The sequence below is a fragment of the Carlito syrichta genome, unplaced genomic scaffold, assembly GCF_000164805.1.
Source record: "Carlito syrichta isolate Samal-C Ts95f unplaced genomic scaffold, Tarsius_syrichta-2.0.1 Scaffold312104, whole genome shotgun sequence".
Lineage (NCBI taxonomy): Eukaryota > Metazoa > Chordata > Mammalia > Primates > Tarsiidae > Carlito > Carlito syrichta.
Genome location: NW_007256200.1, coordinates 414,232 through 431,791, shown reverse-complemented (window position 1 = coordinate 431,791; position 17,560 = coordinate 414,232).

Here is a 17,560-nt window from a genome sequence, read left to right as displayed (position 1 = left end):
ACTTACTTCTGTACCAGCAAAGTATATCCAATTCCAATTAGAGACTAGGTAGACACTGGGGTAAGAGTGCTATATAGCTAACCTATAGATTGCCCCAAGGCCATGTGCAGAGAAGACATCATAACTGTGACAGAGTTGGCAGGCAAAGCTTCTAACTGTAATTCCATTCCTGGATTGCTCTTACTCAGGCCTCCTTTTGACTAGAAAACTCCTAATCATGACAGGTATTTTTTTCAGCATTGTTTAGATTTCTGCTCCAATGTCATTTCTCAAGGAAGCCTGTACCTATGGACCAAACCATATTAGTTACTGGTTTCATATATTTTCAGACTGTTATGTGCAATCTATTTTATTTCTTTTGATTACTGAGTCACAAAGCAAGAGTAGGTGGCTATAAAAAAGAAATTTGGGAAAGGAAGTGACAGAAACACAAAAGTAAACCCAAGAGCTAGATGACATTTGAGGCATTCCCTTGCGACAAAGAACAAAAAGACAGGACAGAAGGGAAACCACAGAGAATTCAGCTCAGAAGACCCCACACCTAACGAGTGAGTGTTCCTGAAAGAGAGGAAGGGAAAACGGGGGAGAGGGCTTAATCAAAGAGAAAAATAGTGAATTTTCAAAACTAGGGAGACTAAGCCATTGTACAATAAAACCATTGGATGTCTGCCTCTGAGGAATAAAGTCTGGGTGACGGAAAAATGTTGGGAGCTGCCGAGGAGGCCCGCCTCAGCGTTAGGGATCCAGGCGGGCTGCGGACCCTGAGACCACTAGGATGAGTTCAGGAGCTGATGACCCATTCCCTCTTCCCTTCTTTGCTGTTTGGCACATCCCACTAGCAGGGGCTTTGATGATCTAAGCATGAAACTCTGAAAGTACGACAGGCATGGCTTACTTTAGGAGTCCATTGTTCCCATTTCTCACAGACTGTGGTTTCGGCTTTAAACTTAACATAATTCAAACTCAGGTCACATTTGGGAGCCTTTAATATGGTACAAGCTTCTTTATAAGATTTAAAAGTATATTTGTAGAATTAGTATATACATATAAAGTGCTGTTTCAATCTTAATAATATAGTGAATTATCTAGAGTTACTAGAAACGGCTCAGCACAAACTTTGGGCTGGGTCACATTCCTTAGGAACTGGTTTGGGCTATAATTAAGAGTTTCTATAGTGTAGGTAGCATTAGCGTAAAATAGAAAGGAATTGGGATTTAATTTGGTCATTAGGTGTTGTGTATGCATAAGTTTTAAAAGTTATTGACTATTAGAATATTATAATATTAGAATTGTTGTATTGCTTTTGAGGAATATTAACCAAGCATGAGGAACAGTGAGATAATTTTGGGATCCTCCTTCCTCGTGCTTGAGGAAACACCTGGTGGGTAGGGGACGTCCCTCATTCACCTGGCTTTATGTTTATGTAAAAGTTTTGTGATTTAATTGGGATTGCTCTTCCTCATGCCTGAGGAAACACCTGGTGGGTGGGGGATGTCCCTCACCCACCTGGCTTTGTGTTTACATGAAAGTCTTGTGATTTAACCTGTGAAACTTTAGGCTAAAAGGCTTATGGTTCATCCCATTAAACGGTTTCTGCACTAGACAGAGTCCGGTCTCTTTCTTTCTCCCCTGTCTCTCTCTTTCTTTCTCTTTATTTCTCCAGAATAATCGCCAACTCCGCCACACCTCCCAGAGACCCTCTAAATCTCTTTGCAGGGGCTGGCCCCTCACAGAAAAATTTAGTTTTTATTGGTATCTGTATTTTTTTTTTTCCGGTCTAGAAACAGGATTAATTTTTAAAGTTGACTTTATATAAATTTGAAATCAACATGAATGGGAACATCAAAGATGAGATGAGAACTGTGAGTGTTTCTCTTTTGACACCTTTTCTGTACTTCCTAAGATGGAAACTGGACGCTTCTTCTGCTCTCTCCCTGCTCCAGCCAGACATTCTCCTGAGCCAGGGGTCCCGGAGCTGCTGAGTCAGGACCTGGAGGGCAGGGCTGGGTGGGGCCAGGCAGAGGGTGCCGTCTCATGGCCGCCGAAGTCAGTTGGCACCCAAAACCTGGTGGCCAGGATAAAATTTTTTGAGTCGGGGTCTCACTCCATCACCCAGGCTGGAGCACAGTGGCAGGCTCCCAGCCACCCCAGCGTCGACCTGCTGGGCTCAGGTGATTCTTCGCCTCGGCCTTCCAAGGAGCCAGAGCTGCAGGCACATGCTACCATGCCCAGCTAATTTTTTAAAATTTATTGTAGAGAGGAGGTGCTGCCTTGTCACCCAGACTGGCTTTGAACCCGTGGGTACAGGCAATCCTCTCACCTCGGCCTCCCAAAGTGCTGGGATTGCAGGCTTCAGCCACTGTGCCCAGTCAATATTTTAATGCAACATATTTGTTAAAAGATCTAAACGGGTATGGGCAACTTTTCTGAACTTAAAAACAGGACAACATACTTTCTAAATTAAAAAGGATAGTGTTGAATTGAATAGAAAACAATGACAATGAAATTGAAGGATCACATGAAAGAAAGATCTAATGACTTAGAGCAAGAAATTTAAGGTAAACATATGGAAAAACGTGCCAGAATTGTAGGACAGATTCAAGAGGGCATGAGCACTGCAGTAGTAAGTATCCCAAACTGGCATGGCTGACAGAAAGAACAGACACAGAAGTCAAAACTGCTTGGGTAAACCAAGCACATGGTTTTTATCTAAAGGATTCAGGAGAAAGTCAGAGAAATCTGAATACTCAGAAGCAAGATTGTTTACAATCTCCACAGGAGTTGCAAATCGACTGGCCTCCAAGCCTCCAGAGGTCAGCAAATAGCCTCGAAGTAAATCCATTCACATCTGCCTGTGCAAGATCATACCTGGCCCCCTATCAAGCCTGTCCTTCTCTGCAGAAGGCTCGAGCATGCCAGACCGGAGTCTTGTCTGGAAAACGGCTGTAGACCCGCTGCCCTGGGCCAAGGGCCCCTCATCAGTCTCAAGGGACTCCAGGCACCATATGATTGTCAGGGTATGGTACTCAGTAGTCTGGTCTGGAAGAGTGGTCACGCATCGTGTCCGGTCTCCACAGCCTAAGACTGCTTGATCAGTGACCTTCCTGAATGCCGTGTAGTTACTGATGTATCTAACAGACAGCAGCTATTGAGCCCACCTGGCAAGGAGATCTCCAATGGAAAAATAAGAGTTCCAGAAGGAAAAGTAACACATCTATCTGGGTAGAGAGTTTAAAGACAATCTTTAGACAAATTAAGCTAAGCAGAACTTGAGCACAGAACGATTCATGAATTGGACAGCACTCAGAAACAGGAGAGCTTCAGAAAGCTCCACCGGCAACATGGGAGGCAGTATTCATAAACGAAGAAGGAGGGACCCTGCAGACACAGCCCGACTGGCCACAGCTTGACTTTTGCCTTATTTGAGGCAGGGTGTGATGTGGCATATGTCTCATATGGACGTGGTCTGGTCAGTTGGCAGTGACTGGCTGAAGCCTGGCTGCTGTGATTGGCTGGGACTCAGCTATTTGTTACAAGAAGCTACTCCTAGTTAGGTTGCAGCTTATTTACATATGGGTTAGGTTGCAGTTTGCTCTATACAGGGCTGCTTTGGGCCAAATTTAATTGAATTTAACAAGAGGAAAGATGTGAATTTTCAGATTAGAAAGGCTCATTGAGTTCCAGGAAGGGCTCTGAAGAAAACACACATGCTAACATCACATATCTCCTGACAAAATTCCTGAATTCTAAGGAGACTTCTTAATAAGCCTCCAAACAGAAAGAAGTGATTATTTACAAAGGAAAGAAAAGTAACATGTAGCATTAAACTTCTTATCTGCAACACAGGAAGTGAAAAGGAAATTATTTGTCAGCATGAACAAAAAGATAGGTATGAATATGCAAGGATTCAAAACTGCTTCTCAAAGGGTGTACTCCCTTGGAAATCATTCTTAGACAAAGGATTCCAATATTTAAAAATAGTAATTAGAACAAAAACCGCAATACAGAGGAAAATAAGAGGAGACAGTATTGAGAGCGGGAACTTTGAAATTAGGGACACCCACGCGTAACTAATGTCGGACCACTGAAATGTAAGCACTGAGATGTGCTCAACTTCTCTGCTGACTCCTTTTAGAGAAAGGTACTTGCCCTGGGCCTCATCCTTCTCCCTGCTTGATGGCTGTGAGGAGGGACAAATTGGGGAAAACTTGGAAGTCGTGTGTTGAGGACGGGAGAGTCACTTCACAAGCCCAACTAATCACATCTGGACTAGAACTTGAGAGGGACTGGAGAAGTATCTTTTAATTATCTGTATATAAGTTCCCTTTGAAAGAGGAGCTTAGCTCAACGGATATCCTGTGTTGAAGCACACCAACTTGCTGATGTTCAATAGTTGCTGACTTTAGCAAGATGCAATTTGAATCTCGGTGTTGCGGACGCAAAGCTCCTTATCTGCGTGTGTCTCACTAGTCTCTTCAGAGCGGCACGGAACACAGCTCCACAGCACAGGGCCCGGCACGCTGACTTCATTATTCTCGGTAAACAAAGAAATGAGTAAACAGAAAGATGATGGAAAACAGAAATAACATGATTACTCTCTGCCGGAGGGAATGAGAGTAGGATAGGCCTTTGAGTCTTCAGAGGACTTTGTTTTTCATACTTGCTTCAAGAATTGGAGAGATTTTTGCAAGCACAAAGGAGAAGTCCCCAAAACGCCAGAAATATCTTTTGGAGGGCTGGCCCTTGTAGTATGCTTAGAATTTGTTCCTCCAGATCAAACAGTCAACCAAAGGTTTGTTTTTGTTTTGTTTCGTTTTGTTTTTGCGTGGGAGTCTCACTCTGTCACCCAGACTGGAGTGCAGCGGCCACTCCCGGCCACCGCAGCCTCCACCTGTTGGGCTCCGGCGCTCCTTTCGCCTCAGCCTTCCAAGGAGCTGGAACTACAGGCGCGCACTACCACGCCCGGCTGATTTTTTGATTTATTGTAGAGATGAGGTCTCGCCAAGTGGCCCAGGCGGGTCTCGAACCCACGGGCTCAGGCAATCCACTCACCTCAGCCTCCCAAAGGTGCGGGATTGCAGGCTGAGCCAACCAAAGCTTTTATCTGGACGTTTTGAAAAGATTGCCTCACTATTTGCCAAAGAAACATTGTGGCAAACAAGTAACTGGCTCTTTCACCACAGCACATCTGCCCCCATCATGCTGAGTGTTCAGCAGTTTTTGGCCGAAAAATGGCATGTCCCCCACACCCCACCACCCCATTCCCTTCATCTCACCCTGAGCGGCTTTTTTTTTTGTTTCTCCGATGAAAAGCATCCTCAAAGGGAAGTGTTTTTGCCAACGAGGAAGAAGTGAAATAAAAAATGGCAGAAGCACCAAAAGGCATCAAAACTGACTAGTTCGAAAACTGCTTTGAACAGTGGAAAAAGCATCTCGATAGGTGTGTTGCATCAAACAGAGTACTTTAAAGGTATCTGAGGTTTAAACATGTAAGAATAAACACCCTATTTTTTATAAATAAATTCCAGGTTTTGGGGGGATCTTTCCTTCTGTCTTTGTTCGACTTCTTTCTGCTTTCTGCTTGTTCTGTTTATGTGATTTTTTTTTCCTTGATATGCTTTGATTGATTTTGATTATGTGCAATGCCCTTTTTGGTGGAGGGTGGGAAGGGAACTTGTTTGTAACAGTTTTTGAAGACGGAAATGAAGGTCAATTCCTCCAGAAAACCTTCATCTGTGATTCTGCCAGATACTTGGGAATCCTCCCAATAATTTTAATGACTAAAGAACTGTTTCAAATCTAAATCACAGTTCACGCTTCATGATTAATACAGGTAGCATTCATTGTTGCGACCGACCCATAAGGCAGCTGGCACGTGGCTGTAACTTCTCAGGAAGCGGTCTTTCCCTCAGCTTGGCTCAGGGTCAAAACAAGTTTCTTTGTGCTCGCCTGGGGTGAGAGGGATGGGGTGGTCTGGTTCCTATTCTCCTTTATCCTGAGGATGTAGCTTTCTGCTGCTTCAGCTTCCAGGGAAGGTCTGCCACTTGACTCCTCACCCTGCACTAACACTGGGCCTTGAGTTCAGCCCTTCGTGTTCCAGTGGACAAGGCCAAGTTTACTTAGTTCCACAAAGCCTGCTGGTTAAAAGTGGTTTCAAATGACTTCCTCACTGCTCCAGGCTCCTGCGTTTTGTTAGAAGTTGTCACGAGAAGTCTTTTTATTTTACTAGCTATTTGGTGCCTTTAAGAATTTTTAAAAAATAAATCTTTTGCCCAGCATTTTTACTTGTTTTCAGTGGGAATATTGTCTCAGGTAACCCAATCAGCTATATTACCAGAAATGAAAGGCATTTACAACCGTAAAAAATTATTTTCAACTGCTAAAATTACAGAAGTGTTGTGGGAATTAGAGATGACGTGTCTGGCACCATGTCCATTTCACCCAACTCCACCTCCTCCCATCATTGTATTTATGTCCTCTGATCTACTTGGGGACAGATGAGCCCACGGACATGTCCTCAAGGCTCATACAGTGTTTCAGAAATTAAAATTCTGGGTGGAATGCTAAGCGCGCAATGGCTCTTGATTTCCAGACATTCTGTTGGATATTCTTATATCTCTGCTCTACAGCAAGACATTTCTTAATTTGATATCAACACAAGTCTCCAAAAATTTGTCCCAAATACATTTTGACTGGTGATTAAAATCTCTCAAAGATTCAGCTAAGTATAACAGGAGAATAATAAGATGAACACTCTCAAACCACAAGTACAATGAGAATGTGGATCCTTTTCTTGGAAATCCGCGGTACACAGTTAAAATGTGAGTCAATGATCAGGAATGAAAACAAACCATTGTTTCTGAAAGAACGATGTGAATCTTGTGGTATTTGCATACCCGTTTCCTTTCCTTTTCCATTAACTCTTACTTTGAGAGAATTTGCAAAAGACGCTTTTTGCACATGCTGTCTCCTTCACGGACTCTTAAGCGTATTGGCATCAGAGAGGCAAAATGGACCGTCAAACGTTCCTTTGTACTTGACATGTTTCCATGGGAAGAGCCTTATGCAAATGATGGTCACAGACAAAACATATCCTGGTGGCATCATGGTTCCGCTGAAACTTCCCAATCCTAAGAACACAGAACTGGCTTCTCCCATCCCTACCCCCCCCCCCACTGCAGCAGCGGGGACATACGCTGCTGCCGTGCAGAGGGGCATGTGCTGCACCCACCCAGTCCCGCTGGTCTCTTCCCTCAGCATATTTTCAAGGGCTCAAATCAGTTCCTCGTGTTCCCACCAAGGCTGGAGTTCTTTGTTCTGTGACTTCTTCCTGATGAAGATTTTTTCAAGAAGTTATTAAGAATGATAAACAAAGAATTCGGAGCAAATGTTTTTAAGGAATACACATATCCTTGCTTGCCACCCTGACAAAACACTAAAAATTTGCAAGCTATTATACAAAGGATGTGTAATTAAAATCATAAGCCAAATAAATTAAAACCAAGAACAGTTTCATCATCATAACTTATATCGAATTCAAAACAAGATTGTAAAACAATCTCAGTGGAGAAACTGAAAATGTCATATTTCCTAGCTCCGTCGTTGTGGTTTTTAGTAGAAATTACTTTGGCCGACGCAGGTTAAAAATAGCAAGTGCAGTTATTTTGTTCATGGAGAAAAATATCCCTACCAGTGCCCTCATTATTATAGTACCTATAACAAAATCATCACCACTTCTACCCAGTGTCCAGAAGAAAGTTACTGGAAATCCCGAAAAGTGTTTTCTGATGATACGACCAGGTATTTGGCACCAAACCCTTCAGGAACAAAGAAGTGTCTGGATCCTTCAAGCAGGAGTCACAGGTGCCTAACACCATGTCTGGCAATACTGGCTTACAATACATCTTGTCACATGGGCGGATTCTTGGAGAAACGGGTACAAGGTAGGTAACTGTCATTTATAGGAACATCCTTTCAGAAACCAAACCTCAGTCTGAAAAAATGAATCTGTTATCCAAAGATATTTTTACTATACATATATAGCAACTAACGGGACTAAAATTCAGGAGGTGAATTTATTTTCCAAGCCTTTTCATTCACTCATTTGTTTATACTAATTATGACGACAACTTGTGAACAACCTGTTGAAGATGAGTTAGAAAATGGCTGGTGTAAAGATCAAGGAAAACCAATAAAGCAAGTCTCAGCCTCTGATGTTGATTTAGGACTTGGATCCATTTTCTTAGCTTTTGCTCGGTTTCTTTTTCTTTTCTTTCCTTTTCTTTTTTTTTTTTTTTTTAGAAAGCAGGATTTACTGCAAGGACAGAAAAGCGCCCACAGTGGGAGGGGACCCCGAAGGGGTTGCCCGGTTTCTTTTTCTGTAGGAACAGAGCTGACTTGACTTGGCGGCTTCCCAACTCTTACGGAACAAGCACTGTTTAAAGAGCCCTGAGGGCGAGGGGCTGTGGCGGAAGGGCTGCAGTGATGGGGGGTGATGGCTGCGGGAAGGTTGCTCACGGGAGCCCCAGCCAGGGGTCCCGCCCCCCTGTGGGAGCCTAGAGGATGCCTCCAAGCACCGTTGGAAAGAGAACGCACAGGGCTGAAGAGCTTCATCCTAAGGGAACGGACTCAGAGACAGAAAACCAAACACCACATGTTCTCTTAGGCGGGAGCTAAGCGGTCACAGGATGGAAGGAACGGGCCCTGGGGACACCAATGGGGGGGGGGAGTTAGGGTTCGGAAACTAGCTATGGGGCACAGTATGCACTATCTGGGGCATGGCCACCTGAGACCCAGTCCCATCACCGCACAATATGTCCATGCAGCAAATATGCAGGTGTGCTCCCTGAATCTAAAATGTAAAAAAATACATTAAAACAACAACAAAAAAGAAATGCACTCAACAAAGAAAAGAGACCGCACGCATTTATGATAGAAGGAAAAAGAGAAGTAAGGAAGAGAGGGGGCAACGTCTAGAAAGAAAAAAAGTGCCTGGTTAGTGCTATCTCAACGTTAAAGATGCTTGCTTAAGTCTACTCACTACAATATTTTGCAACAATGATTGAAAATTTATCATTGTCATTTTTTCCCCAGTTTCTTTTTTTTTTTTCTTTCTTCCTTTTTTTTTTTTTTTTGAGTTGAAATCTCACTCTGTCGCCCAGACTGGAGTGCAGTGGCCGCTCCCGGCCACCGCAGCCTCGACCTGCTGGGCTCCGGCAATCCTTCCGCCTCAGTCTTTCGAGTAGCCAGAATTACAGGCCCACGCTACCATGCCCGGATGTTTTTTTTTTATTTATTGTAGAGATGAGGTCTCAGCAAGTTGCCCAGGCGTGTCTCGAACCCGTGGGCTCTGGCAATCCACTCACCTCAGCCTCCCAAAGCGTGGGATTACAAGCTGAGCCACCGAGCCCAGCTTCTTTCTTTCTTTTTAAGTAGAGTAGACCTGGAGGGTCTTTATTTTCTCAACACTGCAGGTATTTTCTTGATATCCATTCCATCCCAAGGAGGTGGTTGGGATAGCATTGCTTGGTGTTAACCAACATCTTTTTCTTCCTCTTCCTTTGTAGCAAAACTGATTTTTCTTTTTCAGCACAAACAGGTGCCCAGTTAAAATGAATCAGTTCCCCAGACTAGTCAGCATGTCCACAGGGTAAATTATGGCCAATCAGATAAGAGCAAAAGTGTGTAGGCCATACCACCCGGAATGCGCCCGGTCTTGCCAGACAGAAGCAGAAGACGACCAGATGGGGCTTCAGGAAAGCTATTTTTAAAAATTATTATTTAAAAAAGACCCATCTGTCGTAAATTTGCTGAAAAAATTGCTGACATCCGTCTTTTGCCCTTGACCCTTCCCACTCGCCTCTGTGAGGACCAAGCACGAGGCCATGGGCAGAGGAACAAGTGTGGGACATTCAGGACACGCATGCCCGGGAGAGCTCGGTGACAGTTGCTGAAGGAAGGCTGGGAGGTGAGGTTTCCATGCCTCGCCTGGTAGGAAAAAGGCGTCCATGGTTTCTTTAGGAAAGACAGACAGGCCTTTGGAGTTGACGGATTTAGATTCACTCCCTGTTGTCATTAACTTTGTCATACGCACCGTCGTGATCATATATGCAACACGACTTTTGAACCAAAAAAGAAATTGGAAATTTATCTCCAGCAACTTTGAAAAACTGCATAAGAAAGGAGAAGAGTAAGAAAAACCGACGGGGTGTTCTCTCCCTCTTCTCCGCTTGACACTGGCTTCTTTGGAAAGAAAGTAAAGATTGAAAGTCAATCACTGATTCTGAAGGCAAGACTATTCTCACTGCTGTTTTGCGAATTTGTTAATTTAGCCAGTGTTTATGAACTGTCTATACCATGTTTCAAAAAGTGTTCTTGGTATTACTCAAGTTGCATTCAAGTCATCAGATTATACATGGTGCACATTTATTTTTTACTAACTTTATTTCCTCCTTTTAATCTGAGAGACGGTGCCAAAAACCGTATACACATCTTAAGAAAGGAAAAAACAGTATTAAAGCAGTAACACTCAATATAGACCGACAGCAAAAGATGACTACAAGCCACGTTTGACTTCTGCAATTACATGAGGTGCTGAAAGTGGCGGCCACCGTGTCCAGACGCTTCTGACGACGGTGAGGGATGTCAGGACTTGCGACTGGGCAAGCTGTCCCTGGTCTTTCCTAGCGCACATCACACACCGGACCACGCGTCTTTCACTCGCCACGCCTCCATGGTGGTTGTGTTTCTGCATGCTCTCACGTTTCAGATACACTTCAGAATGGTCTTGTGCGCCTTGAACGACAAGCAAGCTTCCGCCATCTTCTTTGTCCTTCCTGCGGCATGGTGACGCTAGCATTCATTGGATTAACGCCATCGTCGGAGCGAACATCTTGCTACACATGGCTACCGTAATTCAATTCAACTTCGAAAAGCCATACATAGATCATCTCTCTTCAAAAGTGTATACATCTTTTCCGGCATCCCTGATATGGTTACTTTTTGTTGACAATCAGTTATGATAAATCTGAATATGATGTATTCTGACTGATGAAGCAAAGTAGCGGTCATCTTGTCAAACTCTTTGTGAGCTTGGCATCAATAGTAAGGAAAGGAATGGAAATCCACCAGGATTCCTTGCATTCTGCATCTGTGCCCATAGGGATTCGTGCTGTTCTGAACACAGAGCAGGTCCTGGCAAATATGTCATTTGCTCCCTTGGTAACCCTCTCTGATCCTCCTTCCTCCTGCTCCGAGCCTCACTTTCTTCAGCCATGTCAAGAGGAAGCGCCAAGGACAAATGGGAGCATTCATCTTCTCATCAGCACCACATTTTGGAATGTAAGGGATGAATTGCAGGAAGTTGTGTTCACGTTTTTATCCTCGGCGCCTAAATACGTGATGGTGTCTGAGAGTCCTGCCAGTTTTCTCGTTGGAGCTTTGTCTTGAATAGACAGTCTACATGCTGGAAGATTAGGCATTTCCTGGAGTGAATTTGGAAAAAAAAAAATGGAGCTCATACACATTTTATTTTCCATGAATTTGATCTCATACAAAAAGCAGATGTTTTTACCATGGATAAAAAAGGGATGAAAAGAATAATGGGTAACACCATGAATTACTGGAAATGACAGGTAAGTCTGCACCAAGCACCTGACGATGAAAATTTGAAGCAGTAAAAGCCTAAGTGTTAATTTAAGCTGATTCTATGGAGTAAGTAACATAAGCCCAGATAATTAATATTGATCCTACTTGGTCATTTTGTATTAGTCTTCTTTAGATTTGAGAGAGTTCACCAAGAAAACCATCTGAGCCTAGAATTTTCTTTGTATGAGGTTTCTGATTAAAATTAAACATTTCTGATTGATATAACGCATTTGGATTTTTATGTTACACCTGGTATCAAATTTGGCAAGTTGCCTGTTTCAAGAAATTTGCTCAGTTTTTTCTATGCTGTCAAATTCATACACAAAACATTGTTCATAATACCTTTATCAAAACCCTTTGGATTTTTGTAGGATCTGGAGTAATATCCCATCTGAAATCTGGCTTTTGCAACTTTTCTCCTTTTATCCTCAACTGTCTTGCCAGGGTTTATGAATTTTGTTAATCTTTTCAAAAGTTACCTCCTGGTTTTGCAAAAATTTTCAGTTATGTCTATTTTTTATTTATTTTATTTAAGTGCTTATTATTATTATTTCTGTCTACTGAGTTTAATTTTCTCATCTTTTTCTAACTTAACATAATCTTACAATCTTCAGGTCATTACAATGACTTATTACAGTGGAAACTTAGATCGCTAATTTTAAGAACTTGTTTCTGATCAAAGCATTTAAAGCTATAAATTTCTCTCTAAGTACTATATTAGCTACATACCACAGATTTTGATATGCTGTATTTTTATCAACTTTCAGTTCAAAATCTTTTCTAATTTCTTCATTGATCCATGGGTTATTCAGAAGTTGATTTGTTAATTTCCAAATACTAGAACTTGTCTATATATCATGTTAATGTGCAACTTAATTTCATATGGCCACAGAATGTGATTACTAGTATGATCTAGTCCTTTGAAATTTAGAGACTTGTCTTATGACCCAGTATGATCTATCCTGGTTCACAGTTCATGTGCGTGTTAAAAGTATCTATACTCTGCACTTGTGTGGAGTGCTCTATGTGTCTGTGAGGCAAAAAGTGGTTGATAATCTTATTTATATTTTCACTTTTCTTACTGTAGTTATTTTTAATTGTTCTATCAATTACTGGGAAACATGTATTAATATCTCAAAATATGATGATGGATATTCCTACATTTTTCTTTTTATCTATCAGTTGTTTTCTGTATCTCAAAACTCTGCTGTAAGCATGTACACATGTTAATGATGTTTTCTTGATATATTCACTCTTGCCACTGATACCCTATAGTCATTCTGCTTTGTTATCGATAGTATTTGCATGGCATATCATTTTTTTGTTCTCTTTGCCTTCAAGTCATTTGTGCCTTTTTAGTTAAAATGCATCTTTTAGAGACAGTATATTTAGTAGGGTCTTGCAATTTTATATAGACTGTTAGTATTTGACTTTTAATTGGAAAACAGTCCCTTTACATTTAATGAAATCAATGATATTGGATTTAGGCCAGCTAATTTGCTGTAATTTTTTTCACCTGTTATTTTAATTATTTGATTCTCCTTTCCTGCCTTCTTTTGGCTTAATCAATCATTTTTAGAATTTGATTTTGATTTCTCTATTGACTTTTCACTACACTTCTTTGCACTAGGGATTACAAGACCTATCTTTATGTATTTACAAATTATATGGAGAACAGCTTCATATAAAACATGTAGGAACCTTTTAACCATGGAATTCAATTTTCTGTGTGGATAATATCCCATTCTCTGTGCTTTTTGTAGAACTGCATATGCACTCGCACAATATAATATGCACTATACGTGTGAATGTGCCATTTTATATATGTAGCTATACAAAACAAACCCCACCACACCAGGTCTTAATTTCTCTTTTATTTGCTCATACATTCCCCCAAAACAGTCGTTCTCAGCCAGGGGCAGTTTTGTCTCCAGGAGACATTGGCAATCTCCAGAGAAACTTTTAATCGGAGCAGTGAGGTGCTGCTGAGGACTGGTGGACGGCGGCCAAGAGTGCTGTGGAAAGCCTTGCAGCACGTGGGACAGTGCCCCACTCAGGGGATCATCTCGGGCAAAGTGTCCGTAGTGCCAAGACAGAGGGGCTGAAACACACAGGTTTTACTCCAGTGACTTGGCATATCACCTCCTTACGGACGTTCGTTGACCATATTCAAAGTTCCTCGAATCACAACATTTACATTCATACCCGACGAGCTCAAGTCTGTAAGTTCACAAGACGTGCTTACGAGCCGATGATCGGTCACCGCGTTTGTTGAGTGAATTAATCATGCCATACCTGCCATGTGAGGGGTTTAAAGGCATCTGGAAGTAAGTCAGTGTTCCAGACAAGGATATCCTTCCACCAGCTGTTTCCTTCTCCCTCTTTTTCTTCGGGTGTACAGATACCATCCAAGTAACCATTGCCAGGTTATCTTTGGGAGTATAGGAGGACGTTACTTAAAAAAAAACCCTGGCACAGTTATGTTTGTATCTTAAATAAGTCCTAACCATTTAAACCCCTTCACACAAAATTGTCACACATTTCTTGAACTACAAAGCATGATTTTCTATTTTTAGGCTTCATTAAACACACTATTAAAATGATAATAAAGCCAATTTTGGCAAAGAACACTGGGTTTTCAGCCACACTTGGTGTGATTCTCTGGACCCTCCACTTCCTAAGCATGGGACGCTATCCGCCCAGCCCTGTTCCCAGCCTCCTTTCACTGTTATAATTTTCTAATATGTAAAACGTGGATGGTGTCTCCTAAGGCGACCGAGAAACCTTTGTACCAAGCCTAGCACAGGGAAAGGGCTTTGCTACCCCAAAGCTGTGCTCCGATTCGGGAAGCTGATTTGTCGCTCTGACGTGGCCTCCCCAGGGAAATGGTATCTGAGCGGAGCTGTCTACAGCAGGGACTGCACTGTGAGGTAAGGTCCAGATGCGCTCTGTCACAGGTCACCGTGTCAATATGCTGACAGTGAGCCCGGGAAAAGGGGAAGGGTGGCATGCCGCGGGTTCACGCTCGGAAGAGACGGGCCTAGCTGTGACCTTCAGCAAGTCGACACCTTATCCAGATGTCCCCAAGGCCAGCAATTTTTTTTTTTTTTTTTTTTTTGAGTTGGAGTCTCACTCTGTCGCCCAGACTGGAGTGCCGTGGCCGCTCCCGGCCACCGCAGCCTCGACCTGCTGGTCTTCGGCGATCCTTCTGCCTCTGTCTTCCAAGTAGCCGGAATTACAGGCACGTGCTACCACGCCTGGCTAATTTTTTGATTTATTGTAGAGATGAGGTCTCGCTGCCCAGGCGGGTCTCGAACCCGCGGGCTCAGGCAATCCACTCACCTCAGCCTCCCAAAGGCGCGGGATTACAGGCTGAGCCACCGAGCCCGGCTAGGCCTGCAATTTTATATAGACTGCAATTTTATACAGACAAGGCCCCTCTGTCCTGGGGCACTGGACCTTCTGCCGGGACAGACTTTGGGGTTATGGGACACACTCCCTGTTCTACAGGACACCCTCAACATTGGCATCAATACTAGAGTCACTTTCATACTGACCCTGGAGGTTCGCTAGTCAGACCCTCTCTATCTCTAGTCCTGGGAGAACGATCAGATGAAAACACACTTGCATAACACATACACACACACACACACAGACACACAGACACACACACACACACACACACACACACACACACACAGACACACACACACTATCTCGACAAATGGCCTGTCCCCCACCTCTGCCTGCCACAGCTGCATCCCGGCAGGGTGTTCAATCACACAGATGTCTTCTCTTGAAGGCTGTTTCCACCTCCAGGCGGGCAGGTGGTTTTCAGCACATGGGAGCAAACCGGCCCGGTCTGCCCAGCAGGCTCGGAGAGGAAGTGCAAGCCGAGACAGCCAGCTGAGCCACATTAGAAGGGCTTCACTCATCACCCCCACGGCCCAAACGCGGAGGCAGGCTGATGCTCTTCACGAGAAACGGAAGGGAGTTATTGCTCGCCTGTAATTAAGAAGAACGGTTTGATCTGGCTTGCAGCCCAGAGGAGGAATGCCTTTCTTTTTTTTTTGCAGGTCACGAGCTTTACCAGGTACTGGAGACATTCTGAGAGTGAGGCAATGGGACGGAGGGACTTTGGGAAGCAGAATTTTCCTCCACCTGCCCCCACTCGCTCTTTGCTTGTTTGTGTTTCAACTCACTGTTTCTTTGACATCATGCTTCTGTGTAGGAGAGGTACTCCCTGGGAGTATAATCAGGTGGAATTTTGTCAGCATGAGAAGGTCCATGGAAAGGCTTCAGATGCCTCCAAAAGACAAAATCTGAGAAAACTGCTCACAGACGCACAACGTTGGTTTTCCCAGAGATGCTCAGATTCAGAAAGAATAGAGAAAGGAGGGTTTCTGTGGCATGAAGTGAAAAAAGCATGCACAGCAAAATATCTGAGATAGTCCTTAAATATTTGTACACATTTGGGGTTGTAAAGGATGCTATTGGGATTTATCAAGCAAGTTTTGAAACAAATTCTTCTTCAGCCTTGCTTTTTATGCCAGGAAGAGTTCAGGCCAACTTGAAGACAGAGTAAAACCCAATGTTAACATGAACTGGATGAGAAAAGCAGAACACAAAGGAAAACAAAGTAGGAAATATTAATCCAAGAGGAAGCTGGGACTGAGGTCCAGAAGCCCGCCACATGCCATGACCCTGCGCGCCTCCTCGGGTCAGCTCCACGTGCAGCCTGGGCCTTCCAGCAGCCAGTGCAGAGAGGACTCCCCGCGGAACTTGTGACACCCACAAAATTAAAACGGGAGAGGCCCATACGTTCGTTGGGTGTGTCAGTGGGCGTGGCTCACAGACCCACACTTTGGGGGAAAGAAGATTTCCAAAATCATGTGCCGGGAAAGCGAACAATTTTCAGTAGCAATGCTAGATTTTTGTATTTTCAGAGAATGCATATGTTTTTATTGCGGCATGAATAAAAATGAAAACAAAAAAAATCCCTCCAGTGCTGCCAAGGGCGTTTCGGGCTGATTGAGAGTGCATACCCCAGGCAGGTCCTGACCAGCATCTCGGTCTACTTGGACTGCTATGACAAAAACACCACAGACAGATGTTTCATAAACGGCACAAGTGTGTTTCTCACAGTTCTGGAGGCTGGGGAGGGGGGAGTCCAAGATCCAGGCACTGAAGACTCAGCGTCCTGTGAATGTCCACTTCCTTGTCCGCTTTCTTGTTCATGGATGGGTGGCCATCTTCTCGGGGTGTCCTCTCACAGGGGAAGACACAGGCACGCCTTCCAGGGCATCCGCTTCACAGAAGGGCACTCGTCCTGTCCACAAGGGATCTGCCCTCGCGGCCTGATCACATCCCAAAGACCTCACTTCCTCCCTCATCACGTCAGGGGTGAGGATTTACCACGAACTTGGGCGGGAGGGGCACACACCTGGGGTCCGCAGCTGCAGAAGGAGAGCCCAGGACAGCCGCATCGGGCGAGGAGCCCAGCGAATTGGAGTCCCTACGTTCCACTGCATTGAGCAAACACTGACGGGCAGAAGGGAGCGGGACGAGCCCGGTGGCAAGTAGGCCTCTCGGTGCCCTGCGTAGTACTTGGCCTCTTGAAAACACTGCACACTTGCCAGTCAGTCAGTCCAGATGGCATCCGAGTAAGTTTAGCCAGTGTCGCTGCCCTGGCCTGCTGATGTAGCGAACCAGGCTCTGCCTGACCCATCCAAGGCCTTCTCAATCCTGGAGAGCACCATGTGGGTTTGACACTTCCTGCACCCCAGAAGGCCAAGCAGTCCTGGAAGAAAGCACTGACCGCCATACTTTCTGTTCTGGGTCTGGTTCAGCAGCTTCTAAACTGAGGAGAAAACGCCGGTCCGCATGATTAGGCTGGTCTCTTCTTTGTCGACTT